The following is an 11,433-nucleotide window of genomic DNA, read 5'->3' as shown; positions in this document are numbered from 1 at the left end:
TTAGATTCTTACTACTAAGATGTAATTTCAATAAGTGATACATCTATATATGAGCTCCATGACAATAGAATTCTATATTATAAAAATTATAACATCATAAAATTGATAACATGATAAAAATGGTTAACATGTTTTTTTTTTTCCAAACTATATAGAAAATTACTAATAAAAAAAGTATAAAAATAATGAAAAGTAGAACATATTATAAAAGATTTTCTTACCCTCCAATTGAAAAAATGAAAAACAATATTCATTTCAAAGTTAACCATCAAATTTTTATTTTAACTTTCATTTGCATGGGAAATAATTTTATGCCCTTTTACCAAATGCTAGAGACAACTACTTCAATTTTAAACTCTGAAATTGAGAGAATATACAAAAATACACCATTGTCAACTCCTGTATACATTTAGCTTAGAATATTGTCTTACCTCAAAACTTATATAAAATCTTCTATTTCCTCATAGGATTGGTAGGATAAAAAAGATTAAAAGAAAATCCAGAAACTTAAATATCACTATGAAATTTTGCATAAGATCAAACTCCATTATTCATCAACAAAGCTTGTTTTGAGAGCATATCAATTATGATATTGTTTTTCCCTGTAAGCCGCTAGAATTGAATGTCATCAAATTGTTCTTGAGGTTGACAATCTTTTCTCTTCCATAACTTACTCTAACTGGAGAATTTTGAGCTCAATCCTCTCATTAAACCAATCCATTGAGACCTTGGAATCCCCTACCAATTTGAATGTCTTTACTTATTTCCAAAAAAATAACAATCTACATTGCCATTAATTCAGCAAAAAAGATGGTTCCTTGACCTATTCCAAGAACATCACATTCTTATACAATAAAAAAGTAACTCTTGCTCCACACCTTCCCCTTTGACTAGCTCCATTAAAAAAAGCCCACAAACATCTAACTCCCTTATATCCCTTCTCCTTTTTTCTTTTAAAAGATTCGCGTGTTAAAAGCTATGTTGAATGAGTTTCTGGAATGTGGGAATGTTGGGAACTTGGGTACGGGTGTCGGGAATGGCTAGAGGTTTCCCCAAAATTTACAGGAACGGTAATATTATATAACAAAAAAATATAAAATATAAAAATAAAAAAAAATTAATTATATAATTTATATAATAATCAAAATCAATATTGAATTAAAATATTCAAATATTAAAATCAATTTAAATATATAATCTCTCTTATATATAAATATATTCTTTGGGTGTCTCTTTCCCTAAATCTCTCCCTTTTATATATATGAAATATTAAAATGCCAAGTTCATTATGACACATGACAAGTCTTTGAAACAATCTGGCTTAAAAATACAAACGAACAGTTTTACATCTTAAGAGAAAAAGTAAAGCAACTCTAATGTTTAAGCATTGACTGCCACATACAATATGCACACAAAATCTTCTGCCATATATATACATAAACAACAAAAGAAATACTCATCAGCATGACATCCCATACAATATGCACACATAATCTTCTACCATATATATACATAAACAACAAAAGAAATACTCATCAACAAGATATCCTAGATATCGCCCTTACATCAAGGTGCCACAAGCTTCCTTGACCCATCAAGAGATTGTTCAAGTTTCTCAATTAAGAATATCGGTGTTAAGGATGTCTTTAGCATTTCTTCCTGCAAAGGTTTCAACTTAGGCTCATGTTTTGTGAGTAGTTCAATTGTATTCCCCAACCTGAGGGAACCCCGGAACTCCAAAAATATTAGTCTTCAAAGCTCCCGCAACTCTTCCAAGCTGCAAAAAAATTAGTCTTCAAAGCTCCTAGAACTTTCCCAAACTCCCATTACAGCTCCCGCTCAAAAGGGAACGTTCCCATACAGTGCCAAAGCGAGAAATCATTGGAACAGATTTCCGAACTCTCAAAAATGGTTCTGCCGTAATAAAGGTTAAAAATAAAAAATCTTTATTTTATAAACAATTAAACCAAAAAATATGACTTTTGAAAGAAATCTCTATTCCTTCTATAACCAAATTCCAAAAAAACAAACATATAGGAAAAAAACTTTAGAGATGAGAATTTCTCAACCCATGTGCAAAGACACTATTCCACATAAGACCCAATCCACCCAGTATTTAATTTAAAGGCTGAAATAACATTTGTCAAACATACTTCACAAAGGAGCAAAAGTTGATTAGGTGCTTGATAGTTTCATTTCTTTAGAGCAAAGAATACACATTCTTGGACCTTTCCATCCTTTTTGAGATAAAGCATCCCATCTTAATACCAATCATAAAAAGAGTTCTCATTTAAGAAATCCGCGGACTTTCCAAACTAAGTAATACCACCATTTGGATTCGTATAATGTGGCACGCAAGCCACATTATATAACTAGGTTCACTAGCCTATGATCAAATTTATCCGGCTCACCAACCTACATAGCAATGTAGGTACATTAACAACAACGTAAACGGGCAGGGTATTACACCTTCATTCCTTCAATCCGTATGTGCTTTCATGATATGTTTGAGGAGACGCCAGTAGAATCCGATATCGAGAGTTCTTGCCATTAAAGAATTTGTTTCATACTTATCTATGGAATGTCTAGCGGTAATGTAATCAAAAGTGAAGCGGTAATGTAATCAAAAGTGACTTTAGTAATAGTTAAGTCAAATTCAGTTATTTTGCGACTTTAGTAATAGTTACGTCAAATTCAGTTATTTTGCTTTAACCAACCACATATGGATTTGTACGGTAAATTCCTAAATAACTTCATTTCTCGAAACACAAATAGAGATTACGCCCATAACAGAAATAAGGTTGTTTCTGCGTTCCATGCCATGAATGTTTTCTATTGGCTACACAAGAAAATAAAAGTTGCATAAATGGTCGATCGGCTTTCTTAAGAAGATAGGTTCTCAGAGCAGTCTCTTTTCTCCGAAAAGGTAACGAAAAATTTATATTTATATATAGCAAGTGGCCAATGCTGACAATAGTGTATAGGTCATATGTGGAGTTTTTTTTGCAAGTCTTCATGCAAGCTTGTTACAGGTACTTTTGCGACATTTAGACCTTTATGTATTTAAATTTCTGAGCAATTTCCTTCTACCTTCCATTTGGTTTGGCATTCTATTCTCACATTATCTTTTAGCAACAAAATGGGAAAGGAATATGAGTGCGAACAAAGTTCCATTAATAAATTTTTGAAAGTTGTCGTTTAAAAACTAATGCCATGATTGTCTCATCACTTGATCCATACCCATCAGCGCTCAATTAATGCTTAAATTAAATATTAATTATTTACTAAGACGATCGCTCAACTTAATTAGCTTCTATAGAAGTATTTGGTTCTAGTTCTCATCTTTCATATTCTGTTATAACTGGTAACTGCCAATAAGGTCTTCGCACAATGATAATTAGAGAGTATGATCTGGGTTTGCTGCTGGTTAGGAAACGTTACTAGCAAAACGTAGTACGAAAGTCTGTGTGCTCTGTCTCTTTACCCGTTGAGCACTGAGATTAACCATTCACCAATGCCAAATATTGTATCAGAGACCAAAGACAATGGCCATCCCATAGTGTTCACAAATATCATTGCAGAGAGCAACGGAAATGGGTATTCGCTGATACCAAATTTTGTTGCAGAGGTTGATGTGAATGGGTATTCGCCGATACCCAATATAGTTGCAGAAGTTGATGGGTATAGGCAATTCAGAGTCCCTATCATTTCGGAAAGAAGTGAAGATGAACTCAGATCGTTTCAAAGGTAAGACAGACCAGTAATATCATTTTCTCTGTCTATTACAACTATATACAGAAAGGAACAGAGATCCATTGTTCAACCCGTCTGATAAGTGGGGTGATCCATTAACTCTTCATGTATGAGAACTTCCAAATTAGGTACATATAACATTAGATTGAATTAATAATATCTATTGGTTACATTCATTACTATCACTGTTAGAATTATCAACTTGATCTTTCATAGAAATCCGTTGGTTTGTCTTGAGGGAGTGTTTAACCTGAAAAAAAACTAATTCAGTAATGTGTTTGACGATGGCTTGTATTTGACATAGGTTAGAAGGCAAAGTGGCTATTATCACAGGGGGTGCGCGGGGAATCGGCGCAGCTACCGTTCGACTTTTTGCCAAACATGGTGCAAAAGTTATGATAGCCGGCACCGATGACACTGCAGGAGAGAATCTCTCCGCCTCCTTGGCTCCTACTGCAACATACGTGCATTGCGATGTGAGCAGAGAAGAGGATGTGGCGGAGCTCGTCAACATAACGGTTGGCAAATATGGGAGACTAGATATCATCTACAACAAGGCAGGAATCCATGGGGAGTAGGCCAAGCGCAAGAGCATAATGGAATTTGATGCAGCAGAGTTCGATAGAATAACGAGTGTTAATGTGTAAGGAGTCGGGCATTAACATGCAGCCAGAGCCAGAGCAATGGTTTCCAAAAGAAATGGGTGCAATATTTCTATTGCAAGTGTTGCAGGCGTTCTCGAACAACTTGGGGCGTGCGGTCATTCTTAAGTTGATTGCAGATTCCCGGAATATTTGGGAATCGGACACCACTGGATATGCCGGCATCTTTAAATCAATTGCAAATTCTCGAATTATTCAAGAACATAATCACCATCATTTTTTCATTTTTTGACCGCACCCATATCAATCTGTCTGATTCCAGAATATTCGAAAAATCTGCGATCTACTTAATCTCACCATGGGCGTCATGCATACGCGGCATCGAAGCATGCCATCATCATCTACTTAATCTCACCATGGGCGTCATGCATACACGGCATCGAAGCATGCCATCATTGGATTAACAAAGAATGGTGCATGTGACCTAGGAAAATATGGGATTCGGATGAAGTCCATCTCTCCTTTTGGAGTTACAACTTCAATGTTGATAAATGCTCCGACGGAATCTGATCCAGAAAATGCAGATATGTTGGAAGAAGATCCTGAACAGAAAAAGCAGAAAATAGAGGAGTTTGTTAGAGGCCTGCCAAATTTAAATGGTCCAACTCTTGGAGCCAAAAACATAGCTGAAGCAGCGCTGTATCTTGTAAGCGATGAATTTCAGTATGTAAGCGGCCATAATTTGGTAGTGGATGGAGGCATCATTGGCATACATTTTTTTTTTCAATTCAAAAAAGGATTGATATATTATACTACTACATGATCAATCTTCAGGAATAGACAATAGGCGTTGGAGTTTGACAACGAATTATGTAAATATGTGCAAACAATTGTATTAGTTACTACTAACTTAGTTTTTAGTTTTATACCGAAACAACAGTTAAAAAGGAGGTTCTTATAAAATTGATCAGTTAAAAAGGAGGCTCTTATAAAATTGATGAATGCCCGAACTATTGTAATCATGGAGAATCATTCTTGATTAAATAAAGAATCCAATCGCTAATGAATGCCTGAACTATTGTCATCATGGAGAATCATTCTTGATCAAATAAAGAATCCAATCTCTTGCCTTGTGGATGTTTCCTTGACACGCTGTCAAGGTTTTACCATGTAAAATCTCATACTTTACTTGTGTGTTTGCATTCGGTTTCCATTTAGTTTCATTTCATTTCTTTCTTGTTCAATTAACCACTCAAACCTACAAGTGGTCTCAGAGGAATCTATTGACTGAGGACAAAGGCAACCCCAAGAAATAAAGTCGTCCATCGAAGAGAACCATAGTCAGATGCAAGAAAGAACCGCTAATTGAAAACTACCACCGAGAGGTTGACAAGGAGACCATTTTTTTGCAGAGTAACCCGCTAAGTTTTTTTTTTAAAGAGGAGCCCGGTTGCTGCTGCTGATTTCTTGAAGATAGCCGCCGTCGAGGAGGTGATAGCCGCCATCGAGGAGGTGCTGCCCTGCTGAGTTTCTTTTTGAAGAGGAGCTCGCTCATAAAGAAAGGGGAGGACTGCAGCTGAATTTTGAAGAAGAGTCCACTCGAAAAAAAAGGTGAAGATTGCTGCCAAATTTTGAACAGGAGCCCGCTCTGAAAAAAAGGGCAAGAGTTGTTGATGAATTTTGAAGAGGAGCTCGCTCAGATATCTGCTGCAGATTTTATGAAAGAAGAAAGAGTTGCCGCTATTTTTTTTCTTTTTTAAAGAACAGCTATCGCCAAGAGTCCATGTGTCCAGAAAAAGCCAACAAAAGGGATTGGCGTTGAGCTGCCGAGAGATTGAGCCTACGCTGACAAAATTTGCAGCTTCGATCAGTAGAAATGAGTTCGGGTATTTACTTTTGCTCATCTTTAAATAACAGAAATGATATTTTCTGTTGAGCGCTAATGAATTTGAAAAACAAATTAGGGTTTGGAGTATTTTTTTCTCTGGAAATTGTTTTCTGTATACTTGAAGTAATCAATCTAGGTAGTAAGATAAAAGAAATTATGAAAAAAAAACGAGGGTTAAAAGAAAAAAAAGGGTGCAACAGAATTAGTTTTTTGTGTTGAAAATCTAAATCAGAAAAAAAAACCCTTGTGGAAAATCAGATAGAAACTCTTGTTGAAAGCAAATTGTGAGAAATTTAAATTCAGAAAATTAGAAAGAAACCCTAGTTGAAGGCAGATTGTGGAAAATCAGAAAGAAACCATAGTTGAACGAAGATTGTGGAGAAATTGAAATTCAGAAATAAACCCTAGATGCATAGTTAGAATCAAATTAGAAAGAAATAGTTAAAATAACAAATGCAAAGTTCGAGGTGGAGAAATTCACCGACAAGAACAACTTTGCTTTATGGAAACTGAAAGTTAGGTATTTGCTAGTGCAACAAGGGTTGCACAAAGCTTTGGACATGAAAAATAAGAAACCTGCTAGCATGATAGATTCAGACTGGGAGGACTTGGATACCCAAGCTCTCAGTACAATCAGGTTATGCCTGACAGATGAAGTTCACTTCAACATTGTTGAAGAGAGTACAGTTGCAGGTTTATGGGAAAAATTGGAAAAACTATATATGAAAAAATTGTTAACCAATAGAATTTATTTGAAACGACAATTGTACAGTCTTCAGATGAAGGAGAGTACAAATGCTGCAGAACATTTAAATGTTTTTAATACACTTATATGCCAATTATCACATATGGAAGTTAAAATTCAAGAAGAAAACAAAGCTATAACCTTGTTGTATTCTTTGTCCAATTCGTGGAACCACTTCGTAGCTTCAATCAGTTTGAGCACTGTTGATTCTTTGAAATTTGAATCAGTTGTGGGATCTATCTTATCTGAAGACATACGGAGGAAAACAAATACTAAAACAACTATATTAGAAGAGATGATAGCCAGAGGACGGTCAAAGGAAAGAGGAGAAAAAACAAGGGGATCTTCCAAATCAAAATCAAAGGGAAAGAATTGTAAAGCGAAATGTTGGTATTGCAATAAAATTGGACACCTCAAGAAATACTGCCGGAAACGAAAAGACTATGATGACCCAAAGAAAGAATCAAATCAAGTTGATTCAAGTATGATAGACGAAGTTTTATTTGCTGAATAATTATGTATGATAGATGAAACTTTACATGTATGTAATGTCTCTCAGGATTTTGAAAGTTGGCTGTTAGACTCTGGTGCTTCTCATCACATGTGTCCACACAGAAATTGGTTTACTTCATATGAATTTGTAAATGGAAGTTCTGTGTTTATTGGTAATAATGTATCATGTCAGACTGTTGGGATGAGAAATATAAGGATTAAGATGTATGATAACATAGTTAGAACATTAACTTGTGTTAGACATGTACCTGAATTGAAGAAAATTTGATTTCTTTGGGAGTGTTGGATTCGGATGGTTATAAGTTTACAGGTCAGAATGGAGTGTTGAAAGTCTCAAAAGGCGCCCTAGTTATTATGAAAGTAGAAAAAGTTGGAAATATTTACAGACTCAAAGAAAGTATTCAGGTGGGTGAAGCAGCTATTGTGTCAGAGAAAGAAGTCGAAGGTACTTGTTTATGGCATCAGCGATTGGGTCACATGAGCGAGAAAGGCCTTCAAGTACTCATGAGCTGTAAATTACTTCCTGATTTGAAATCCTTGAAGTTGGATTTCTGTAAACATTGTGTGTATGGAAAACAGTGTAAACAGAGGTTTAAAACTAGAATTCATAATAGTAAAGAAATATTGGGCTATATTCATTTTGATCTGTGGGGACCATCTCCTATTGTATCATATGGAGGTGCTTTATATTTTTTGATGTTTATTGATATTTCTCTGGTAAAGTTTGGGTCTTTATGTTGAAAAAGAAAGCTGATGCATTCAATTTCTTTAAACAATTTAAAGCAATGGTAAAAAAAATAACAGGAAAATCAATTAAATGTTTAAAAACTAACAATGGTGGTGAATTTACTTCTCTACAATTTGAACAATACTGTAAGGATGAAGGAATTGTTAGACACAAAACTGTTGTTTATACTTCTCAACAAAATGGTATTGCTGAACATATGAATCAAACTCTTATGGAAAGAGCCAGAAGCACGATCAACAATGCTAACCTGCAAAAGGAGTTGTGGGGAGAAGCGGTATCCACTACTTGTTATTTAGTTAACAGGTCACCTTCAATAGCAATTATGTAAAACTCCTAAAGAAGTTTGGTCAGGTTAGTCTTGTGATTATTCACATTTAAGGATATTTGTTTGTTATGCTTACGCTCTTATTCCTAAAAATCAGCGTTCAAAATTAGATCTGAAATCGAAATGTTATGTTTTTGTTGGGTATGACTATGTGGTGAAAGGATACAAGTTGTGGGATCCTACATCATGGAAGATAGTCATTAGTAGAGATGTAATATTTGATGAATCTTCTCTTTTAAAATCAAATGTTGAAAGAATTGAATAGGAACAGGTATCGCCAAATCAACAAATTCAATTGGAGGCTCGACCTTTTTTTGAAAGTCGAAAGGGAGAGACTTCTGGAGGAAAAGGTGATGAAGATACAAAGGAAGTTGTTGAAGTTTCTGAACCAGTTCAGCAACCAGACACTCTAAGAAGGTCTACAAGGGATAGAGAAACTCCCAAAAGGTATAAAGATTCTCCTTCATCTTTTTCTTTGATTATTGAAGATGGGGAAACTTCTTGTTGTCAAAAAGCAGTAGATGATACAAATAGAGAAAGATGGAAAACGACTATGTAAGAAGAAATGGATTCTTTAACCAAGAACAATACCTGGGATCTTGTAGAACTTCCTGAATGGAGAAGTGTTGTTGGATGAAAATGGGTCTTCAAATTGGAACGTAAAGTTGATGGAAGTATCGAAAGGTATAAGGCGAGGATGGTAGCAAAAGGGTATTCTCAGGTTGAAGGTATTGACTTTCATGAGATTTTTTCACGAGTTGTAAAACTTATTTCTATTCGTACTATGTTTGCACTAACTGCATTATTTAACCTTGATTTAGAACAATTAGATGTTAAAACACATTTTCTACATGGTGATTTAGATAAGAGATATATATGGAACAACGAGAAGGTTTTGTGCAAGATCATAGCAGGAGATTAGTTAGAAAGCTCGGGAAATCATTGTATGACCTGAGGCAATCTCCCAGGCAATGGTAAAAGAAGTTTGACTTCTTCATGGTGAGCCAAAACATTATTAGAAGTGAGTATGATCATTGTGTTTTCTTTAAGAGTTTCACTGGCATATTCATTATCTTAGTTTTGTATGTTGATGATATGCTTATTGCAAGCAAAAGCATGGATGAGATTAACAGGTTAAAGGCTCAGCTCTCTAGGACGTTTGATATGAAAGATATTGGAGTAGAAAAACATATCTTGGGCATGGAGATACACAAAGATAGGAAAAATGGTAAGCTTTGGTTATCACAGCAGAAGTATGTGGAAAGTACTTGAAAAGTGCGGAATGAACAATGTGAAACCTATTAATGTTCCATTAACTTACCACTTTAAGCTTTCTGTGGTTTTGAGTCCTAGAACTGATGAAGAAAAGTAGTATATGTCTCACGTACCATATGCAAATGTTGTAGGCAACTTAATGTATGTGATGATATCTACAAGTCCTGACATTTCACATGTAGTTGGAGTTGTCAGTGGGTTTATGGCAAATCCAGGTGAAGAACATTGGCGAGCAATGAAATGGGTGCTTCGATATTTAAGTGGCACAAGTGATCATTGCATCATCTTTAATGGTAGTGAAGGATCAGTCTGCGGATATGTGGATGCTAATTATGCAGGTGATTTGGACAAAAGGAGATCTACTATAGGTTATGTTTTTACTCTTGCAGGTGGAACAATTAGTTGGATGTCAAAGCTTCAAGAAATAGTTGCGTTGTCCACTATCGAAGCAGAATATATAGCTGCTTCAGATGCTAGTAAAGAAGCAATTTGGTTAAAGGGTCTACTTGATGAGATTGGAAGGACACGAGAGAGAGTGAATGTACTCTGTGATAGTCAAAGTGCTATTCACTTGGCTACGAATCTAGTTTATCACAGCAAGACCAATCACATCGATGTAAGGTATCATTTTCTGAGACGTGATCAATGGCGGAAAAGTAGTTCTCAAGAAGGTCCATACATGGGAGAATTGATCATATATATTCACAAAGCTAGTTATAGTAGAGAAGTTGCGATGGTGTTTAACTTCTCTTGTCTTGTAGAAGATATGATGAATGGGTATGGGCAAGGGATTAGGAAAATTGTTTTCAAGGTGGAGTTTGCTGGAGTTTGACAACGAATTATGTAAATATGTGTAAAAAGTTGTATTAGTTACTGCCAAGTTAGTTTTACACCGAAACAACAGTTATGTAACAGAAGAGACTCTTATAAAACTGATGAATGATCGAACTGTTGTAATCATGGAGAATCATTCTTGATCAAATAAAGAATCCAATCCATTGCCCCATGGATGTTTCCTTGACACACTGTGAAGGTTTTACCACGTAAATTCTTGTGTTTTACATGTGTGTTTGGATTCAGTTTCCATTCAATTTCATTTCATTTATTTCTTGTTTAATTAACCACTCAAACCTACAATACATGCCAAAGTTTCCACATTATACAATGTCTGTCTGGGAATTCATATCCAACATTCCAATACAATTATTGCCATAATCAAAACATATTATGGAAATATAAACAGTCCATAGACCCAATTCGTATCCATAAATAAAAAACATATAAGGACACAATTGTTTTTAAGAAAAACCACCCAAACTAAAGTATGCATTTGGGATATCTGTTGCACCTCCATATCATCTGTTTGATCGAAAAAAACTAGCAGCATGTCCTTCCATCCAATGTGATTGAACTGACAGGTATTAAGACTAGTAGACATACAAAATATACAAAAAAAGAGGGGATATAGAACTTACCCAAGAAATGGAAAGTCTCCTACATCTAAAACATTATGATTCATAATTATTTCCAAGTGCATTTTACCAAAGTTACCTCGTAATCCCCTCTTCAAAAGTTCATCAACTT

At 35.1% G+C, this 11,433-nt stretch overlaps 1 pseudogene; it reads left to right on the top strand.

Moving 5' to 3' along the window:
* Positions 1 to 3,514: 3,514 nt before the first annotated feature.
* LOC149160801 (short-chain dehydrogenase reductase 2a pseudogene) lies at positions 3,515 to 5,178 on the top strand (annotated as a pseudogene).
* The last annotated feature ends 6,255 nt before the right edge of the window (positions 5,179 to 11,433 follow it).

Source organism: Pinus tabuliformis, chromosome 5_2 (genome assembly GCF_031772625.1).
Source record: "Pinus tabuliformis cultivar Carrire ecotype Pingquan chromosome 5_2, CPIR1, whole genome shotgun sequence".
In the NCBI taxonomy this organism is placed as follows: domain Eukaryota; kingdom Viridiplantae; phylum Streptophyta; class Pinopsida; order Pinales; family Pinaceae; genus Pinus; species Pinus tabuliformis.
The sequence above is the reverse complement of the archived record's forward strand: the minus strand, read 5'-3'. Positions and strand labels throughout refer to the sequence as shown.